Source organism: Oryctolagus cuniculus, chromosome 4 (genome assembly GCF_051225735.1).
Source record: "Oryctolagus cuniculus isolate XC-2025 breed Fujian yellow rabbit chromosome 4, ASM5122573v1, whole genome shotgun sequence".
NCBI lineage: Eukaryota > Metazoa > Chordata > Mammalia > Lagomorpha > Leporidae > Oryctolagus > Oryctolagus cuniculus.
This window is the reverse complement of record NC_142870.1, coordinates 13,497,122-13,520,150: the sequence shown is the minus strand read 5'-3', so window position 1 is coordinate 13,520,150 and position 23,029 is coordinate 13,497,122. Positions and strand designations below refer to the sequence as shown.

Genomic DNA, 23,029 nt, shown 5'->3' with positions numbered 1-23,029 from the left:
CTATGGACCTGATACTTCTAGCCCAGAAAGACCAGAAAGGGAGCACAAAGGGTTACGGTTCTTGTACCTCACCTAGAGCCCAAAGTTTTAGGTCATACACCTGGTACTCACCTTTCTCTTCACAATGGAGACTTTTTTTTTTTTTTTTTTAATGCCAGGCCGTCACCTCCTGGAGCAGTGAACTCTCTAGCTTTCTAACCTACACTGTGTGCAGTCCACTGCTGTATTGTCAATTAGGATCCAGCCCATAGAACAGGACATCCAGTTCTCTGATGTGTTTCTTAGCACAGGATTGGTGGCAGGCATCATTCCTTCCCCTCTTCATTGGTTATTACTGTTCTCTGTGCAGCACCTCTATGCTTCATCTCCACCATTCCTAACCACAAAGATGGGCACATGATCTGGGCACATAACATCATTGATGCTCACATCCCTGGACACAGGGATTGATCCAGAGGTGGGTACCCAACTCCTATCACCCAATCAGAGAATGACCTTGGATTTTTTTTTTTTATTTTAAAACTGAAGATGTCAACCTAAGAACTGCTGGCAGTTGCATCAATGCTTGGATAAAGCAGGCCTGAGAAAAACTCATCTGGTAAAGGGAAAAACAGGACAGAAAGAAGACAAACAGCCTGGTAGTGCTAATGTCCCCAGGGCTAGCTGTCTCCTAACTGCAACTTTACTCTGAGCCTTACCCAGGCAAAAGCAACCTTACTTTGACCTTAAATCGACTTGAGTTTCTGACGCTTGCAACCCAAAGATCTAATAGGGTTCAGGTTTTTTTCTTTTTAAAAAATGATTTTACTGCTGATACCATTGCTTTGCAGGGGTAAGAAACAAAGATTTGTGATTGATACCACTTCCTCATACCACACATCTTTGCAAAATATTGTCAATTCCTAAGCTTTCTCTGATTATGTCTTTCAAACTGTACCCTCCATGTCTTCTCCTTGATTAATATCCTTAAAATGTATTTAATCACTGTTTTCCCTTTTCATGAGCTGAATGTTCACGCAGTGATGAAAGTCTTAGATTTTCCTCTCTTCTATAAAAATGCTGATCACCCCCAAATTAAGAACTGAAAACAGAGCACCAACTGAAGATACTCTGCTGGTGTCCAGATTACAATCTTAGAGTTCTCCCGAAGAAAGCTCTAAGGCTTTGAGGAAACGCTGGTTGCTTGGGGCAACCAAAGGAAGTGCCTCTGAAACCACATAACATGCAGTGGAACCACGGGAGATGGGGGGAGGCTCTTCCTGTATATTTGATAAAGCATTTTGCTTAAAGAAAGATCATCAGGCCAGCGCCGCGGCTCAATAGGCTAATCCTCCGCCTAGCAGCGCCGGCACACCAGGTTCTAGTCCCGGTCGGGGCGCCGGATTCTGTCCTGGTTGCCCCTCTTCCAGGCCAGCTCTCTGCTATGGCCCGGGAGGGCAGTGGAGGATGGCCCAAGTCCTTGGGCCTTGCACCCACATGGGAGACCAGGAGAAGCACCTGGCTCCTGGCTTTGGATCACTGCAGTGCGCCAACCGCAGTACGCCAGCCGCATTGGCCATTGGAGGGTGAACCAACGGCAAAGGAAGACCTTTCTCTCTGTCTCTCTCTCTCACTGTCCACTCTGCCTGTCAAATAATAATAATAATAATAATTAAAAGAAAGATCATCAGTGCTGGTCAATTTCAGAAAAGAAACACCATGAGGCAAAGTGTGGAGCAAAATGGCCCCGTGAGTATTCTCCCCATAACAAAGGCCAGCTGGAAGCATTTGCACTGACTATATACATGTCTCCATTATCCTGATAATAAAGTATGTAATTTCAGCATTTTACACTAACCAATAGATTTCTTCATTAATTCCAGGGTGAGCCTCACAGGATCCCCAGCACCTAGAAACAAATTAGAGGCCCAAGCAATGCATTGTGTTACATTTCTATGGGCTACAAAATAGAAAAAGTGCCACGGTAGAGTAAATTTATTAAGCAAAAAGGTATTTAAAATAAAAGTGCTTATACAGAGCTCTCTTACAGCTTATTGCATGAGGCTCCATTTCTCAAACTCAAATTGTGACCTAATGAAAAGCCCTTCTGAGACCTCTGCTGAACGCCCACATGCACTCAAGCCTTTGCAGAAGAGTCAGTGAATGACCTCCCTGCAGGCCTTACAACCAGCAACTGAAGCAGGGACTGGGGAGCACGGTGGAGGCGGATGGGGGAGGGCTGCACCTGAGTGAGGGCTGATGGAACTGAGTAAATACTGAGACACAAACTATGGATGAGTGAAAAATGCAACTGAACCAAAAAGGAAATGTTCTGTATTTTCTATAAACAAATCCTGGAACAACTGATGCCATGATGGCCCAAGGTAAAGGATGGATGAATGGATGGGTGGAGTGAAAGAAGAAAGGGTGTGTAGGTGAATGGGTAGATGGATGGGTGGATGAATGGGTGGATAGGTAGATGGATGGGTGGGTGGGTAGTTGCATGGAAAAGAAAAGAAAAGTGGTAGGTTTGCACTTGGAGGAGGAGGAAGGATAGAAGATAGGCTAAACGCATCAAAATTGCTCAGTAAAGTACATAGTCCTGAATGGGTTTTTTCTATAAAGTGCTAGATAATAAATATGTTTGGTTTTGCAAGCCACACATTCTCTATTTTATCTATCAGCTCTGTCACTGTAATATAAAAAGCAACCATAAACAATAAGAAAATAAATCTGCCTTTAAGCCGGCGCCGTGGCTCAATAGGCTAATCCTCCACCTTGCGGCGCCGGCACACCGGGTTCTAGTCCCGGTTGGGGCGCCGGATTCTGTCCCGGTTGCCCCTCTTCCAGGCCAGCTCTCTGCTATGGCCAGGGAGTGCAGTGGAGGATGGCCCAGGTGCTTGGGCCCTGCACCCCATGGGAGACCAGGAAAAGCACCTGGCTCCTGGCTCCTGCCAGGATCAGCGCGGTGCGCCGGCTGCAGCGGCGGCCATTGGAGGGTGAACCAGCGGCAAAGGAAGACCTTTCTCTCTCTGTCTCTCTCTCTCACTGTCCACTCTGCCTGTCAAAAAAAAAAAAAAAAAAAAAAAAAAAAAAAAAAAGAAAATAAATCTGCCTTTCATTAAAAATTTATTTATAAACAGCGAAATCCAAAGTGCATGCAATTCTCACATCATAAATTATTATTCTTCTTTTGTTTTTTTCTTCAACCCCTTAAAGATATAAAAAGTTCAAGGACCTTACAAACACAGCCAACAGATTTGCCCTGCAAATCAAACTTTAAGGACTAGGATCTAGTCTCCAAATATTCAGGGTAGTGATTTCATGCACAACAGTACACTTGATACCCATTACTTGCACCAAATCATACTCCCTCTCAGCCACAAGACTTTATTGTCAAAGCACAACATGAGGGGCAATACAGAAGTGACCACACCAACTGCCAGGCAACCCCGGTCTGATATCATAGTCAGTATTATTCTCTTGGGATGGATGCTTGGCAAAAGTTATAGAAAGTGAATGATACATAATACCCCAAAGTGCATTTCACCTGTCTGCCAAAAGTAACTCTTAGTTTGTCATAGAGCAAAAGGTAGAAAACTCATTACCTTAGTCTTGCCATGGCCTCATTATTTAACTTATGCTTGTCCCAAATGAAAGGAAGCATAGTCCTCCATTAGTAAGGGATGAAAAACATGTCAGTTCAGCTCCTGAAAACAGGAGCAGCTGTGCAGTGGACACATCATCATCTGCTCCCTTCCCTTCCCTTCCACCTATGCACACCAGCCATCGGGGAAAGCTCACCATCATCTGTACAGTGAGGATTCTGTAGCCACATCCCACAGCCTTCCCTGTATACATCTATATGATTCCCAGAGATAAGAAGGCTAGAAGTGTGCCAGGGATCAAATCTGCACACAAAGAATACACAAAGAACCACAGGAGAATCTGGATGGAAGCAACTCATGACTAATCAGATTTGGACAGATCCTAGAATGAGGCTCCAGAAACCTAAACTGAAATCCAAGGCCAGAAGCAGGTACATACAAGCCAGTAAGAAAGAAGAGAGGAGGGGAGTGGGCAGGACACCTACAGTATAACTGATTCTGGCTCACCCTGACCCCCACCATCCCCAGCCCTGACAAAGAGACCCAGAAGGACTTTTCAGTAATTGGCACTATCAACAGCAAATGACCTGACAGCTAGTGGAATGCCAACACAGCCCTTCCATACCTCGGTCTGTTATAGTCAGTCTTTATTTAATTTCAAATGGAGCTGCACTAACAGTTACCTAGTCAACAGGTTGGAATGAGAAGTACCCGGGCAAACAGAGCAAAACAACATACCACGTGTCTGAATTCATTGGCTCTCTGTTTTACATTGTGCTTGTACTCTTTCTCATTGTGAAGAAATCTCCATAGCAACAAAACCTGAATACTTTATACCAATGGGTGGATGTGGTTTGAGTGTATCTCCCACCCTTCACAAGGGTTCCTATGTTGAATGTAGATCTGCATTAGCAGGTAGTAAGAGGGTAGAAATGTAATGAGACTGTGGTGCTTAGGGGTGGCAACATTGGGAGGTATTAGGATTAGATTAGGTCATCATAGTGAAGCCCTTATGATGGAATCCTGTGGCTTTATAACGAGTGAGGGGCCAACGTTGTGGCATAGTGGGTGGGTTTCCACCTACAACACTGGCATCCTGTATCAGAGCACAAGTTCAACTTCTGGTACTCTGCTTCCAATCCAGCTCCCTGCTCACATGCCTGAGAAGGCAGCAGAAGACGGCCCAAGTGCTAGAACACCTGCCACCCATGTGAGAGACCCAGATGGAGTTCCTGCTCCTGGGGCTCCCGGCTTCAGCCTGGCCTAACCCCAGTCATTGCAACCATTAGGGGAGTGAAGCAGCAGATGGAAGGTTTCTCTCTGATTCTGTCTGTCTGTCTGTTTCTCTCTCTCTCTGCCTTTCAAAAAAATAAAATAAATCTCTAAATAAGGAGGAGTAGGAGAAAGAAGAAGGAGGGGCAGGAAGAAGTAGGACATAAAAAGAAGAGGGAACAAACCCAGAAGACACATACACTCCCAGTCTCACATCACCCTGGGACTCTGCCAGCAAGCAACATTATGTATGGCCTCTTGGCCTTGGACCAGAACTATAAGTCAAAATAAAACCCTTTTCATGAAAACATATCCAGTCTGTGGTACTGTGCTCCTGGTACTGTGCTCCTGGAACAGAAAACAAACTAATACACCTTGCTATTCAATCCAAGCTTACACACAGATTATGTCTAATAAAAGTAGGGTTTTTTCCCCTCTTCAATAAAGGCCATGGTTCTGAGTGCCCGGAACATCTGAAGGCCTCATGCATTCTCCTGGGACTCAGGCACAGACAAACAAGAGACCCCTCTAAAGCAACAAGGGTACCTGCATCCCATGGGATCACTGTGGTAGTAACTCTATCATTTACCGCATCTCAGCCAAAGACACCACTGGCACATCTGTCCTTGTGTGTGGCTGTTTTCTGTATCTTCATGAAGCATTATAAAATTCTAACTTCAAATGATAGTTTATTTGAAGCCCTGTTATCAATACTACTATTCTGGTCATTTGTCTTCTCTAAATTGCTTCAGGGGTCCCAAATGAAGAAGAAAATCTGATGCTCAGCTTCAATGAATCCATGAGCTAAAACCAAAAATAGCTGCTCTATAAACTGTCATGGGAGCCTTCTCAGTATTATTGGAAACTTCCTGCAAAGCTTTATGTTACAAGAATTAATTTTAAAAAGCCTTCTTTTGATTCAAACTCAGTTGTTTACATTATGTTAAAAGGATTTTAACCAACTTGATGTTAACTTAACAAAATTAGTTCAATTATTTCAACTTCATGAAAGGTCTTAAGAGAAAACATTTAAGACATCTTAATAGCTTCCAGTTTAATTTCTTAAAGCCCATTCTTAAAAGGGTTTTAATATTTCAAAATAATTGATGTTAAGCTTTGCAAATAACCTTTTCTAAAAACTCAGGTGAATAATTTTTGCAATTTGTTACTGTTTCTAGTTCAACAAATTATTCATTTGAACTGGCTGAGCTACACACATAGTATATTTAATTAGAGTGCCACCATGTGCCTTGATTTTAAATCCAAAATATCCCAATCCAAAATCATTCTGTAGGCTTCAGATTTGTTGCCAGGAGTCTGAAAATCTAAAAATAGCAACCAAACTTTCACATCACAAGGCAGAGGACAGCATTTCAGAAAAGCGTGCAAGCTTCAAATAGACTCATGAACACATCCATAAAGCTGAATATGAGCTGACAGATTTGATATTCCTCAGCATCATTGTATTTATAATGAAAAAAGGGATATCGGGTACATATTTAATAGGATCAAATCATTGAGAGAAAAGAGAGTTGTAATGATAAACCACATACATACAGTAGCAGCAGAAGGAAAATAAAGCAAAATTGGCAAAATACAAGTACTAAATTCCTTCATATTGTAAAACTGAGGCTATTATACAGCATGCAAATTTTAAAGATATCCACAGGGAAACAACTGGCAAACTCCAGAATGTAAAAATTTTCACAAAGCTAAACACTTGCACTCTTCAGCCAATTAAATAGAAAGAAAGAGAGGATGGTGAGTGTCTGAGTCCATCGTGTGCTGTTACAATAGACTATCTGAGAGTGGTAAATTTGTAAAGAAATTTATTTCTTACAGTTCTGTAGACTGGAAAGTCCAGCACTGCCTGTATCGGGCAAGGAAACTTCTTTCTGTCTCACAACATAACAGAAGGTCAGAGGCCAGAGAGTGCACAGGGGTGGGTATAGGGTCAGAGGGACAGGAGGGGGCCCAGCACATTTTCTTAATAAAAAATTTATCTATTTATGTGAAAGTCAGAGTTAGAGAGAGAGGGATCTTCCATCTACTGGCTCACTCCCCAGGTAGCTACAATGGCCAGCTCAGGACCAAGCTCAAGCCAAGAGTCTGGAGCTTCATCTGGGTCTCTCACATGGGTGTTAGGGGCCCACACACTTCGGTCAGCCTCTACTGCTTTACCCAGGCCATTAGCGGGGAGCTGGATTGGAAGTGGAGCAGCCTAGACACAAATGGATGCCCATACGGGGTGACAGTGCCACAGATGGCAGCTTCATCTGCTATACCACAATGACAGCCCAGCTTATTCTTCCACAGGAACGCAAGCCAACAAAAAATACAGCATCAACCCATGACCTAATCAGTTCTTCCAGGTCCCACCTCTCACCACTGTTGCTTTGGGAATTAAGTTTCCAACACTAGAATTTGGCAGTTTACATTCAAATCACTGTAGTAGGGAACTCAGATGAGACTGAAGGCATCATGCAATGCGCTATGGTCTGATGGTGTCCCTACCAAATTCATATGTGAAATGTTACCCTCAAGGAGACAGTATTAAGAGATGGGGCTTTGCTACCTCTTACAAAAGATGTACCGAGAGAGAGAGCCCCTGCCTTCCTGCCATGTTAAGGATACAATGAAAAGACCATCATCTAGCAACTAGGAATTGGGTCCTCAACAGTCTATCTGCCTGAACTCAGCAGCCACTGGAACTGTGAGAAATAAACTTTCGTCGCTTATAAAACTTTCATCGCTTATAAGACACTTGAGTGACGATTATTTTCTTAGAGCAGCTGAATGGACTAAGATACAATGTATGGGTTTTTTAGCATCATGATTTTAAAAGAGAAGCTGCTAAAAAGTCAAGAAGTAAGAGGGAAAATTTGAAAACTGCTTGGATATTTGATAGTACTAAAAAGTTAGGGTCAGGACTAGTGGTATAATGTAACAGATTACACCACTGCTTGCAAGAGTTCAAATCTTCGCTGCTCCATTTCTGACCCAGATTCCTGCTAATGCACCTAGGAAAGCAGTGGAAGATCACCCAGGTTCTTGGGTCCCTGCACCCACATAGGAGACCTGGATGAAGCTCCAGGCTCTTGGCTTTGGCCTGGCCCAGCCCAGCCCAGCCCATTGCAGCCATTTAGGGAGTGAACCAGCAGATAGATCTCTCTATTGCTCCCTGTCTCTCTCTGTAACTCAGTCTTTCAAATAAATAAAATAAATCTTCAAAAAAAAAAAAAGTTGGGATCATGTGGGCTGGCATTGTGGTACAACAGGTTAAGCTACCAGCTGGCACACTGGTATCCCATACCAGAGGGCCAGTTTGAGTCTCCCCTGGTCTGCTTTTGATCCAGCTTCCTGGATAAGCAGTGAAAGGTGACCCAAGTGCTTGGGCCCCTGACACCCATGTGGGAGCTGCAGATGAAGCTCCAGGCTCCTGGCTTCAATCAGGACCAGTCCTGGCCATTGTTGCCATTTGGGGAGTGAATCAATAGATGGAAAATCTCTCTCTCTCTCTCTCTCTCTCTCCCTCCCTATACCTTTCAAATAGATTAATAAACAATCTTTTTTAAAAATTATGGTCATAATGTTAAGGTACAGTGTATTTTTCTATAAACAAACAAACCAGACAATAGATTTTTGGATGCTATCACAACAATTTGTTAATAGTTGAAGAGATAAATACGTATGTCAATATATGTACTCTGACTGGATATTACACAATATATGCATGTACCTAAACATCACATAGTAAACCAATAAATATGTGTGATTTTTAAAAAATTATGCTCAGCGTGACTTTTGTGTGCTATTATCTTTAGTGACAAATACAGATAACAATCACAGAGGAGATGATATAGTCTCTGTATCCAGTGTGCCTGTGTGCATGTGTTTCTGTGTATAGTGACCATGGGTGAAAACAACCTGGGGGACATGAGTTTGCAATCTTTACAACTAAGGGAGGAGCTCATGAGAGTCTGTACAGGGTTTACTATACTATTTTCTAATCTTCTCTCTACTTACAAATGTTTGAAATTGTCCATAATAAAAAGACTTTTTTAAACAGCGTGTACAAGAAGTACTGTGATTTGTAGGCACAGAAAAATGCCTCCGGGTGGCCCTAGGGTGTGTGTGGCCTGCAGACATATTTTGTTTGGACTGCAACTGTTCAAAAAAATGTTATTTCCTTTCTGATCCAACATTTAAAAATAAGACTTCACATAAAAATTAAGATTTCCGACTCCTCTTGAAAAAATGAGAAAAAGATCTGGCAATCCTGGCCCATAGCAGCAAGGCCTAAAGCAGCAGCCCCATCCTGACTTACTTGGCCTCCCTGGGCTGTGGTCAGCTGGGTTTGGCCCTCCGTGCACGGCACTCAAACAACAATTCAGTGCCAACATCAAGGCCAAACTCTGAAGAATTAATATGTTCCCTTATCAGTCGCAACTACAAGAGCTTTGTTTTCTGACCAGCAACCCAAAGTTCCTAACAACAACTTCAATACAAGTGTTTCGAGGGTTCCAGTTTATATTACACCCAGTGGTGATTGGAAACATATGGGCAGGCAGCACACTGCAGAAGAAAACCCGAGAGTTTCTGTCATTTACTTGGCTGGAGGACATCCGGCCAGTTCTGCCAACTTTCCTTATCATGCAGGCAACACGACTGGCTCCTGTCTTGTTCCACAGATACCAACCCCAACAGGCAAAGGCAGGAAGGGGCCAAGAGCTCATTTCGTCCCTTCCTCCTCATTTTATGAAAGTTTAGCCAAAGGAGGTTGAGTAATCCACCCCAACCATTTTCCAAGGGGTCCCTGGAGGCAGGGATGGGGATGAAAATGTAACATGAGATGGAGAACTGACAGCTCCCATATACATCCCAGTGACTGGGAAACAAAGAGTTCCTGTATGTTTGAAGCCCCTTCAAAATACGTTTCCAGCATGACAATGGAACAAATGAAACTTTCCTTGGGAAAAAGACAAGGATTTCAACCTTGAAGAGAACCACTTGGGTCCTGGTATTCCTGCACACTGACTACTTTACGTATGGTGCCTCTTAAGGAGTATCTTAAAACCTGACCCATTGTTCCTTACTCACAGGGTAAACTCTCATCAGTCAAGAGAACAGATTGGGGTAAGAACCCGTAAGTCCTTCTAACTCCCCAGGTTCTCTGAAGACTTTTGCACCCCAAGTTCTCCATAACTACTCTCAAACTCATTCACTCCTTCCTCTGGTTGAGTCAAAGGAAGTTCACAGGATATGGGAGCCATCATATTTGCAGAGTGCACTTTGCTGTGCACTTAGGTTCTTCCTAAAGTGAATATAGAGTTAATAAAAGCCTCTTTCTTGAAATTTAATTAATTTGACTGCAGGCAAGCCAAAAAGAGGAAAATTAAAGCAACCTGGGGGTGGGGGGAGATTGTAGGTGGCATAGTAGGTTAAGCCTCTGCCTGTGGTGTCAACATCCCATATGGGCACCAATTCGTATCCTAGCTGCTCCTCTTCCAATCCAGCTCCCTGTTACAGCCTGGGAAAGCATGGAAGATGGCCCAAGTGCTTGGGCCCCCGCACCTGTGTGGGAGACCCAGAAGAAGCTCCTGGCTCCTGGTTTTGGATAGACTCATCTCCAGCCATTGCAGCCATTTGGGGAGTAAACAGGCAGAGGAAGGCCTCTGTCTCTGTCTCCCTCTTTCTGTCTGTAACTCTGCCTCCTCTCAAATAAATAAATAAGTCTTTAAAAAAAAATGAGCTAGGACTCTAAGCTCATTATCCCCTAGCTCCACCCCATGGACTGGCACATCTTGTTCACCTTCCCATTACTTCCAGTATGCTGAAAATTAACAACTCTCGCCTTCCACTAAAAATGCAGGGAGATGCACTCTGACTGGGACGTCCAAGCTCGACCAGCACCACAGCTGTCACCGGCTTTCTCGGAATCAAACAATGGACTTGAGGAACTCCTTTCAGGGCCAGTGGTCAGAGGTTTTATCACATTGGCCTGATGAATGCATGAGTTATGAATCACAAATTGCTTAACACCACTAGGAACTGCAAAGCTCAGAACTGAATCCCCACTGTGGAATATGAAGGCGTTGGGGCCTTAGGGGAGAATTTGTGGCCAAGCCCTGCTCAGCCAGAACTTGACAACCATTCAGAACGGTGGGAGAGCAGCCAGTGACAATCAGGTTGGCGAGAGTACACAGAAATCTAGATCAAGACAGCACCACAGAAATGAAGAGATGGAAAAAAGGGGAAGTGAAGGCGGGGATGGAGAATCCAGGGAGCTGGAGCTGGCTACAACCAAGATGACACGAAAGATAGGAAATTACCTTTATTTCACTTGCATGAACAGTATTTTATGAGCAGCTAACAACTGGTAGGGACTATGCCAAGCAGTGCAGATACAAAAGGAAGCAGAAGAGAGTACAGAACAGGAAGCAGGATGGCCTCAGGAGTTCTCTTTTGTAATGCAGGAGCACAGATGAGAGATGCTGAGTTTGAGGTGAAGTCCAATGGGCAGAATAAACTATAGACAGTTGATCTAAGAAATTATCAAATTAAGTCATTTGTCTAAATAAATGTACTTACTTCTCCCTCATCTTAAAAGTCCCTTTTGTAATGGGCCAGCATTGTGCCCCAAGGAGTTAAAGCTACCTGTGACACCAGCATCCCAGATGAGCACCAATTCAAGTGCTGGCAGCTCTGCTTCAGATCCAGCTCCCTGTTAATGTGACTGGGAAAGCAGCAGAAGATGGTCCATGTGCTTGGGCCCCTGCACCCACATGGAAGATCTAGACAGAGTTCCTGGCTCCTGGCTTTGACCTGGTCCAGCCCACCAGTTAGCGCTCTTGCGCGCACGCACTCTCTCACTCTCTCTCTCTCTCTCTCCCTCCCTCCCTCCCTTTATTTCTCTCTCTCTCTCTCTCTCTCTCTCTCTCTCGTTCAAATAAATAGATAAGTCTTAAAAAAGAAAATCCCCCCTCTAGGGGTGGGCATTTGGCCTAGTGGTCTTAGCACACTCACATCCCATATTAGATTACCTATGTTCAACATTCAGCTCCACTCCTGATGCCAGCTTCCTGCTAACAGACACTCCCTGGGAGGCAGCAATGATACCTCAGGTAGTTGGACATAGATTGATTTGTCACTGCAGGCATTTGGGAAGTGAACCAAAGATGGGCTGGCATTCTCATTCTCCCTCTACTCTCTCTACTTCTGCCTCAAAAATACTAACAGTAGCAGTAAGAGTAATAAAAATCCCTCCTTCAGACCTATAAGCCCCTCTAGTTATTGCTCCCCATTTCCCCACTTCCAAGCCACCATTACAAAAAACAGCCCCCTCTAGAACTCTAGGGCATTCTCTTTTCTCCTTCATGCTGAACCGGAACCAGGACCTCCCATTTGCACTTAGCTGTCACTCAGAACAGGTTTCATCCTCCTTAGTATCTAAATAGCACCTAAAACACACTAGTCATGGCCATGGCCCTTTGGAGAAAGCCTCTTTGCTCGAATTCCATACCAATTATAGAAAAAATTGCAGGCCCATTTGATAAAAAAATTTCAGGCCCATTTCATAAAAGCTTGGCACTGTAAGGAATGCCAACACTGAGGCCGGCACCATGGCACACAGCAAGTTACCCATCACTTGCAACACTGTCATCTAATGTTCGAGTGCTGGTTTAAGTCCCTGTTGCACTGCTATTGATCCAGCTCCCTGTTAATGCACCTGGGAAAGCAGCAGATGATGGCCCAAGTACCTAGGTCCCTGTCACCCATGTTGGATACCTGAACAGAGTTCCTGCCTCCTGGCTTTGGCCTGGCCCAACCCTGGCTACTGCAGGCATTTGCGAAGTGAACCAGTAGATGGAAGATTCCTTTCTCTGTCTCTTGCCCTCTCTATGTCACTCTGCCTTTTTAATAAATTAATTAATATTTACCTTCAAAAATTGTCAACACTAGCTTGGAATCAACATGGCTCATATACAATGAGCAGAGGTGGCTCCCACAGATGACATTTTGGACACTGGTAAGCGGAAGAAAATGGGGAATCATCACTGGGTAGATGATCAAAAAACTCCCACTACACTAACATTAAATGAAATAAGCCAGGCACAAAAAACACAAATGTTGCATGGTCTCACTTGTATGTGGAAGGTAAAAAAGGTGATTTCACAGAAGAAGACAGTAGAAACAGTGGTCACCAAAGACTGGGAAGAGGCAGGTAGGAAGCAGAGAGAAAAATTGGATAACAGGAATAAAAATACAGTTAAACAGGATAAGTAACTTCTAGTACTCCACAGTAGAGCAAAACAAATGCGATTTATAACAACTTATTATAAATTTTGTAAAGAACTAAAAGAGAAGGGTTCAAAAGTTCCCCAGACAAGAAATGATAAATGTTGGAGCCAGCACTGTGGTGTAGTGGGTTAATCTGCCGCCTGCAGTGCTAGCATTCCATATGGGTGACTGTGTCCCAGATGCTCCACTTCCAATCCAGCTCTGTGCTAACCTGCCTGGGAAAGCAGTGGAAGATGGCCCAAGTGCTTGGACCCCTGAACCCACGTGGGAGACCAAGAAGAAGCCCCTGGCTTTGGCATGGCCATTATGGATATTTGGGGAGTAAACCAGCAGATGAAAGATCTCTCTCTCTCTCTCTGTATCTCTCCCTCCTTCTCTAACTCTGCCTTTCAAATAAATAAAACAAATCTTAAAAAAAATGAAATCATAAATGTTTAAGGAGACGAAAATGCTGATTACCATGATGTGATCATTACACATTTTATATATGTATAAAATTATCACACTGTATCCCCAAAATATACTCAATTATAATCTGACAATTAAAAAGAAAAATAAGTTCACTATAGCATCCAGGTTTTCCTCCAGTAGCTCTGACAACTTCTCAAATTTCCTTTGGTTTCTCTTTGTCCCACCTACATATATGGAATATCCTGTGTGCATCCAGCCAAATGCCTACTGGAACTCTTCCCTTTTATAGCACTTATACCATCTGAGCTACCTTAGTAAGTAGACACACACACACACTATTCTAGACCTTAGCCCCAAGGCTTGAGATGCGTCCTAAAGAGACCTGACTCTCGGTGGGAAGGAAGAGATGAGCAGGAATAGGAGGGACCATGAAACTTGAGATTCCCTAAGACCTGCTGCTAGGGCACTCCCTGTCCCTGCTCCTCACTCTGCCCCTGCTAAGAGCCCATCCGCTCCAATCTGTCTCCCTGCTGAGGACCTGGAAGGAAAACATCAGAGTCTCAGCAGGCAGACAAATTTTCCCAAAGCTAACATGGAGTGAGATTTGGCTCCCAGAATTTATTTATTTAACTTCTAGGGACCACAGCCTCAATGAGCCAACTGATAATTTTGGAATATGTTTATAAAAGAAAAATAAATACTCACTATTCTCTAACCATTAAATCATTTTAAATGTCTGCTCATCTCAAAAAAAAAAAAAAAAGAAAACACATTAAAGCTTTAGTTGCAAATGAAGCCTATCCTAGGTTTAAGTGGCAAGGGAGAACAGAGAGAAATTTATCAAGAAACGCCAGAGAAAGGGTGAAACTTCCAGTCTTCACTTTATAATGGGTGCCTTAGTTCCTTCAGTTTTTGATCCTGAATTAGAATTCTCTTTATGTTTTCTGCATAAAGCAGAGAAATTTGCCTACTTTTGAACTTTCAATCATGGCTTCTTATTCGTTTATTTTTCCCCAAAAATTCCTGGCATTTTTTTTAAGGTTTTATTTATTTGAGAAGTAGAGTTAGAGACAGAGAGAAAGGTCTTCCATCTGCTGGTTCACTCCTCAAACGGCTGCAATGGCCGGAGCTGGGCCGATCTGAAGCCAGGAGCCAGGAGCATCTTCCAGGTCTCCCACAAGGGTCCTGGAAGCCCAAGGACTTGGGCCATCTTCCACTGCTTTCCCAGGCCACAGCAAAGAGCTGGACTGAAAGTGAACCTGGCGCCACAAGCAGAGGCTTAGCCCTCTACACCACAATGCTGGTCCCAGCTTTTTATTCTTTATGCTCTTTACCACTGAACAATATCCTAAGAAACCTCCAGGTGAGGTTTATTTTAACCAATGTTTCAGATAAATAATGTATCAGAAACTCACTGCTTATTAATAGAGGAAAATATGAATTACAAATTACAACCACCATTCTAAACATAATCTTCCACATTCAGGTAACTGCAGGAATTGTGTGCAAAACTGTGCCTGCATTTGTGGATGGGTACATATATGCCTCCAAGTAGTATACATCTGTATGGTAGAGTAAGAAAGAATGGGAAAAAATACCAAAATATCAAGATGACTTTCAGCAGTTAGCAAATAGCAATTATTTCTCCATTATTCCCTTCACATTTCCCACCATGGCTACTCACATAGAGACAAGGAAAAATTAACAACTTCATTTTTATCACATCTGTAAGACTATATACTTTTATAAAACACACATCTCTTTTTTATAAATTTATCTTTTAATTCTGACAGACAGAGCTCACATCTACTAGTTCATTTCACAAATGTCTGCAATGGCCTGAAGCCCCAGGCAGGACTAGGCTGAAGTCAGAGACTAGAACCCAGCCCAGGTCTCCAATGTGGGTAGCAGGGACTCAACTATGTGAGCCATCACCTCCCAAAGTGTGCATGAGCAGCAAGCTGGAGTGAGGAGCACAGGAAGCTAGAATGGATGCTCTGAAATGGTATCCAAGCATCCCAAGGGACATCTTCTCAGCTGTGCCAAATGCCTGTACCACTTATCTCTTCATAGCAAAAAGTCCAGATACTAAGTAAATCCCCCCACACCCTATGCTTCCTAAATAATCCATATAGTAAAAGGGAAGAAGAGAAAGAAAGAACAGAAAAATAAGGAGTGGAGGAGGAAGAGGGAGAAGAAGGAAAAGAAGAAAGAAAAGCCTAAGCTTTGCTTTCTTTTTTTTTTTTTTTTTTTTTTTTTTTTTTTTTTTTTTTGACAGGCAGAGTGGACAGTGAGAGAGAGAGACAGAGAGAAAGGTCTTCCTTTTGCCGTTGGTTCACCCTCCAATGGCCGCCGCGGCCGGCGCGCTGCGGCCGGCGCACCGCGCTGATCCGATGGCAGGAGCCAGGAGCCAGGTGCTTTTCCTGGTCTCCCATGGGGTGCAGGGCCCAAGCACCTGGGCCATCCTCCACTGCACTCCCTGGCCACAGCAGAGGGCTGGCTTGGAAGAGGGACAACCGGGACAGAATCCGGCGCCCCAACCGGGACTAGAACCCGGTGTGCCGGCGCCACTAGGCAGAGGATTAGCCTAGTGAGCCGCGGCGCCGGCCCTAAGCTTTGCTTTCAAATCCATTTACTACAGATAAAAATAAACAAACATGAATAAAGCCTTTGTATCAAATTGCTACCTATACCTTTCAAGCATCTCATAAATGGTATGCTACATCCTTTCCTTTGTTTGGTAGCTTTCTGGTACTCTACATTCTTAACTGTGCTTCCCCCAGAGCTGGACACGCAGCATGAGCAGAAGTGTGCATGCAGACACACATGCACACTCGCACACTCTCCCTGGTACATGCATCTAAGTCTCCAACCATCATGGCAATCAGCAAGGAAATGACTGTGGCCAAACCATGGGTGCCCAGGGTTCTGGGCTTACTTTCTTGCACTCCATGTATACTGGGTGTCCCAACTTTCTCAGCACCCTCCCCTTCACCTCACATTTCCACAGGAAAGGCCACACAGCGTTTAAAGCAAACTCCTGATTACACACACTGACGAAGGCAAACACTGTGGTAGATGCATATTTGGCACACAGTTTCCCTAAATGCATTTGCTTAGGCTACCATCAAAATTAGTCAGTGCTCCTCCCAATACAGATACAGCAGAGGGAGAGGGAGATGCCAACTGAGAGGATTTCTGGAAGAAGGAGAGCAGGCCAAAATGTCAAAGTAGTCTCAAATAATAAATAATAGCTTCCATACTCAAAACCTTGAGAGCAATATATATTCAAGTGCCTGCACATACATTTATGCAGCTACATGCATGGTTTATATATTGATGTGGTCTAATTAGAATGCTGATGAATGCCATGTTCAGTGGGTATTAAAGGTGGAGAGGAGGGGCCAGAGCTGTGGCACAGTAGGTGAAGCCATTCATTGCTTGAGGCACAAGCACCTTACTAAAGTGCCCATTGGAGTTCTAGCTGCTCTGCTTCCCATCTAGCTCCCTGCTAATGTGCTTGAGAAAGCAAGCAGTGGATGATGGCCCAAGTGCTTGGGCCCCTGCCACCTGAATGGGAGAACTGGGTGGCATTCTTGGCCCCTGACTTCAGGCAGCATTTGGAAAGTGAACCAGTAGATGGAAGATTCTCTCTCTCTCTCCCTCTCTCTCCCTCTCCCTCTCTCTCCCTCTCTCTCCCTCTCTCTCATTCTCCTTCTCATATAAATAGGATGGATGGATGGATAGATAGATAGATATATCTTTACTAAAAAAAAAAAAAATAGAGAAGAAACATTGACTGCCTGCTCTAAGTTAAGTATATGGGCCAAGATCAAAGCACAGAATGTTAGGCAGCTCCTAATTCAGTTTCTAAGAGTCAGAAAATTTCCTCTTAGAAGGAGTGCACACATGCCTCACAGGAACTCCCACCTGTAAGAGAAACACAGACCAGTTCTCCGTCAATCCTTCAAACAGGGCAAGGAATGACCTTGTCTTCTCTTGAATGTTCCCTGTTCCAGGTTAAGCCGCTACCCACAGTCGATTTCTTCAGACCATTTTGGTTCTGCTCCACTTTTTCCAGTCCTCCTCACACTGCTGACCGTGAGGTTGGATACAGTCCACCCATGCTGGGCTGTCCTGTCCTGAATGTGCCATGGGCCTTAGCCCACCAGGGGCTCACTCAGGGCAGAATGCCCATGATGCTTCTGACACTCACAGCCGCCAGTCAAAGTCATGTATGCGCACAACGGTCTCTTCATTTTCCCTTGTTTTCCTCTAAGCTGTAGAACACTGCATTCCTGCTTTTTCGTTGTTATCTAACAGGTTTCTGTCTACCATCCTGGGTTGCAAAAGTTATATTTCAAGTTTGCACAGAAAATTCTATAGGTCAAGATGTGATATTCAAGCTCAGAAATGGTTGAGCCACATTTATGTCCATGTCAAATCAGGAACAAGCAAAAAGTCACGAAAGGCTACAGGAGACAGAATGAGGTAGATGAACAGAAATAAGACAAGCCAAGGGACCAGGAAGTCCAGAATCCTGATGGCCTCACCATCTTGCACAATCCCTGCAGAGAGTCATAGCCTATCCACAGTGTCTGCCTTTACAAAAAAAAAAAAAAAAAAAAGAAAAAGAAAAAAAATCACTAATTTCCTTAAAAAAAAAAAAAAACTTATATGACCTGACTAATAGGAGCTCTATCTACCAAAGAAAATGCATTCTGGTATAAAAAGTGAGAGGCCCACTAAGTTACCATGCCAGTTACTCAAGGTATTGAGTAGTCTGTTCTGCCAGTTGATGCTGATTCATTAACAAACAACCTTCAAGTATGTTCCAACCACTTCAGTTTCAGCCCACATGGATCCCATGCTCGGCCCAGGACACTTTAGCTTCTGAAGGCTCTAGACTTTTCAACTGTTTATTCTCATCTCTGCCTGACTTCCCAAATTCCCTGATACCTACCTTTCTCCCCCTCGTGCTTTGTGCCACACAATTTGACCCACAGGCTAACATTAATGAATTGATAGCAAGGAATAATTTCTGCTTTCAAAACACTGAGCTCTTAGCCAAAGAATCATCCAATGTTGAACTTTAGGTAAGTTATATGAAACTCTAAACTTGAAATATGCTCAATATCATCAGTTATTAGGAAAATAAAAATCAAACCCACAGTAAGATATCCTTTACCCTATCTAGAATAGCCATAATCAGAAAGACAGATAATAACAAGCATTGATGAGGGTGTGGAGAAGTTGGAACCCTCAATGCAGCCACTTTGGAAAAGTCTGGCAGTTCCTTAAAACCTATGGGGCCGACGCTGTGGTATAGTGGGTAAAGCTGCTGCCTACAGTGCTGGCATCCCATATGGGTACCAGTTCAAGGCCCAACTGCTGTACTTCTGATCCAGCTCTCTGTTATGGCCTGGGAAAGCAGTGGAAGATGGTCCAAGTCCTAGGGTCCCTGCATCCACGTGGGAGACCCAGAGGAAGCTCCTGGCTCCTGGCTTCAGATCAGCACAGCTCTGGCCATTGTGGCCAACTGGAGAGTGAAACAGCAGATGGAAAACCTCTTTCTCTCTGCCTCTCCTTCTCTCTCTGTGTAACTCTTTCTCTTTTTAAAAAAAAATATATTTATTTGAAAGTCAGAGTTATAGAGAGAGAGAAGAGACAGAGAGAGAGAGAGAGGTCTTCCATCCACTGGTCACTCCCCAATTGGCTGCAACAGCTGGAGCCGTGCCAATCCAAAGGCAGGAGCCAGGAGCTTCTTCTGGGTCTCCCACGTGGGCGCAGGGGCCCAAGGACCTGGACCATCTTCTACTGTTTTCCCAGGTCAAAGCGGAGAGCTGGATGGGAAGTGGAGCAGCTGGGTCTCGAACCAGCACCCATATTGGATGCCAGCGCTTCAGGCCAGGGCGTTAACCCGCTGCGCCACAGCGTGGGCCCCCTGTGTAACTCTTTCAAATAAATAAATAAATCTTTAAAAAAAAAAAAGATTAAACCTAGAGTTAACATACAACCCAGCAATCCCACCCCTCAGTACATCTCTAATAGAAATAAACACATACATCCACAGAAAAACCTGTATGAAACATTTCACAACAACATGAACTGTAAGAGCCCAAAAAAAGAGGAATAATCCAAATGACCATGAATTGATAGATAGAAACATAAAATGCGGCATACCAACACAATGGAGTATTACTCAGCAGTAAAAAGAAACAAAATACTGGGGCAGGTGTTGAGGTGCAGCTGTTTAAGCTGCCGCTTGGCACACCCACATCTCATATCAGAGGGCCTAGTATCAGGTCCCACCTCTGCTTCCTACCAAGCTGAGAGGGTTTTCAAACAAATAAATAACATTTTTTTTTTAAAAAAGAAACAAAGGACTAATATATGCTCAACATGATCTTCAAAATTAACATGCTGAGTGACAGAACCTAGTCACAAAAGACCACATATTTCATGATTCCTTTGAGATGAAATGCCCAGAACAGGCTTACCTATAGAGATGAATGAGCCTAATGGTTGCCTGGGGCTGGAGGCTGGGTGGGGAGAGTTGGCAGGAAATGTGGAATGACTGGTAAAGGATATAGAGTTTCTTTGTTTTAAAAATGATTGTGAGGGTGGTGGCAAAACTCTGTGAATATACTAAAACCTGAATTGTGTATTTTAAATGAATGAATTGTATGGTATATGAATTATAGCTCTAGGAAACTCATTAGAGGATAATTAATCTATTACCAGTCATAGGAATAAAGAAAAGGAATATACTTAATATCCCAGTTTTTCTCGCTCATTAAAATGTAGGCCAATATCCTAAACTTATTATATATACAACTTTCAAAAACAGTTGATCCAATACAACTTATATGATTCATATTTGTTAACAAAAACAGATCCAGGTTTCAGTCCCAAACCCCACCATTTATATATGTAAGGGAAAGGGTTTATTGATGGGGAAACCTGACAGACCAGAGGGAAGGGGCGAAGAAGGAAAAGAGGGAGAAGGAGAGCATAAGAGAGGGAGTGTGGGGAATCCCACAGGAGTCCCAAAAGAGTTACGAGCACCGCTAACCCAGAAAGAAAGAGAAAAGCAAAACCAAAATGGAGTTACTTAAGCTAAGGCCACTAAGCCCCAAGAACTGCCCAGACCATCTGTCAGAACACACAGGTGGTGAGGCCTGATAAGGACTGGACGACATTACATCATATGAAGAGGTCAACGAGCTGGCTACTGCATTACTTCACCCACACTACTGCACCATGATTGGCCACACCCAGAAGACCCTCAGCACACCGTTGGTCACACCCAAACACCAACATCTGGTTAGTGACACCCAGAAAGATGAGTATGTGATTGGTGACACCCTAGAACACACTCACCGCCCACCTACCCCAGAGTGGGGATAAAAAGGCAAGCCTCACAACTGCTCTTCATCCTCTTGGGGACCGTGGCTCAGAGCAAATGAAACTCTGCCAGAGTCTTCGATGACTGAAGAAGCTCCGCTCACCACTCCACTAGAGCAACCTCACCTGAACGTCCCAGCTGCTATCAGAGCTGACATCGGAGCCGGGCCAGACCTCTCATCAGGTGACCTCTCCAACCCTTCACCTCACCATCCATCTGGGAACTCAGAGCCTACTGCCCAGAGTGCCAGCCATCCCATGACTCCTGTCCGTAAGTGACTGTTCTGAGATCCGTGGTAACAGAGACTTTGGACTCTGGACTTTGACTTTTTAGTGACCATGATATGAACCTTGAGAATGCAGCATTCATACTACACCCGTAGCCATGAGTGTTTAGATTGATTATGCTTTCATGCTTTGAATGTGTTATACTTATTACTATTGCTGGATATTTCTAGAAGTTGTCTTACTCCTAGACGTGTGTTATGACCTGTGGACTAATGACATATTCAGTGATATTGACCTCTAGATGTGTGCATTGAATATATATATAAAGAGAGAGAGAGAATGGTATTGAACAATAAATTATATTGAAAAGATTATCACAATTCTGTGATTCTTCCCTGTGCTCTGACACATCTTAGTAGCCTTGTCAAACTGCATGGTAACTGGCGCTCACTACAGAAATATCAAGAGAGAGAAATCAAGAGACAGAGAGAGAGATCAAGAGCCAGAGAGTGATTGAGAGAGAGTCACTTGTTCAGGAACAGGTCCTGTTAAACCTTTTTCATATGTTGAAGGACCTTGGATCCTGCTCAATTTCTCCAAGCCTCAGTTCCCTGTGAGTGAGAACAAGGAAATTATAGTGCCTCTCCCACTGGGTTCTTGTGAAAAATGAATGAGATAACTCACACACACTGATACACAAGTACTTGGCACAGGGCAGTACTCAAATAGTATGTACAACAGGGCCAACAAGGACTCTGTGATGGATCAAGCTTCGTGAGAGAAGACAGATAATATGGTTCCCTTTTTCAGTTATGATGCCAAGCAGACTGTTTACTGCTGCAGTACCAGTGCTGGCTCTGGACTGAATGCCTGTGTCCCCACCCTCAGATTCAGAGGCTGAAGTTCCCATTCCCCGTGTGATGGTATTAGAGGTAGGGGTCTTGAGCGTAGAAGCCTCAGGAGGGGATTAGTGCTTGCATAAGAAGAGACACAAAGGAGGAGAGCTTTCTCTTCACAGGTGAGGATACAAACAGAAGACAGCAACTTCACACCAGGACGAAGGCCCTCACCAGGAACTCACTACTCCAGCACTTTGATCCTGGGCTTCCCAGTCTTCAGAACTGTAAGAAATGTTTGCCACCATTCGCAGTATTTCATTATCAGCCAGAAATGACTACAGCAAAGATCAATGAAACACCATGAAAAGAGATCTGTAGGAAAGAAAAAAAAAAATGATAAGCCCATCCCCCATGCAATAGCTCTGCAAACTCTTACATCCAGGACCAGCGGGGCAAGAAGCAGCAGTGCCTTCCAGTGCGCTGTGCATCTTTATGAAGAACAGTAACACAGAAACACTGCCTAAAATCCCAGCTGACCAAAGGCATGACACTGAGATTCACCACTTATTTAGGACCAAGAAAAGGGCAAGGGGTAATTAAGAGCAGAGAAATTAATTCTCTATCTTGGCCAAGTGACAAAAGAAAATCAAATTCATAAACTCTCCAATCTCAACCCTTCTGACCACTACCAGCTTCCTCTAAATCTCGAGAGAAAGCAGGGAGGGCGTCATTATAGAGCCAGACGGCCTCCTGACAAATCTTGGGTCTGCTTTTTCCCAAAGACTGAGGACCTCAGGGATGCTGTTCCTTGAAGGGGTGACTCACGAGAAGAATGCAGCATGCTGAACAAGATAGGGTTGTAGCGCCTGTGCTTCTGCTTTTGATAGCTTACCAAAAAGAATTGTTTTAATATTGTCAAACAGTGATACTTTAAATAATAAAATCAATGCCCCTGCTGTCAAAGAGTTCAGCACATAACACTTA

The 23,029-nt window shown here is 43.8% G+C and overlaps 1 protein-coding gene across 11 annotated transcripts in view; it reads right to left on the bottom strand.

Annotated features, from left to right (window-relative positions):
- Window positions 1-23,029, bottom strand: part of TIAM1 (TIAM Rac1 associated GEF 1) — a 443,084-nt gene that overhangs the window by 232,470 nt on the left and 187,585 nt on the right. For 2 of the 11 annotated variants that reach the window (XM_070071881.2, XM_051819224.3), the window contains exon 4: window positions 22,277-22,417. The exons of the other annotated variants lie outside the window; for them this stretch is intronic. The gene's annotated coding sequence lies outside the window, so the exon portion shown is untranslated. The remainder of the gene's footprint in view (window positions 1-22,276; window positions 22,418-23,029) is intronic. 11 annotated transcript variants of the gene reach the window in all.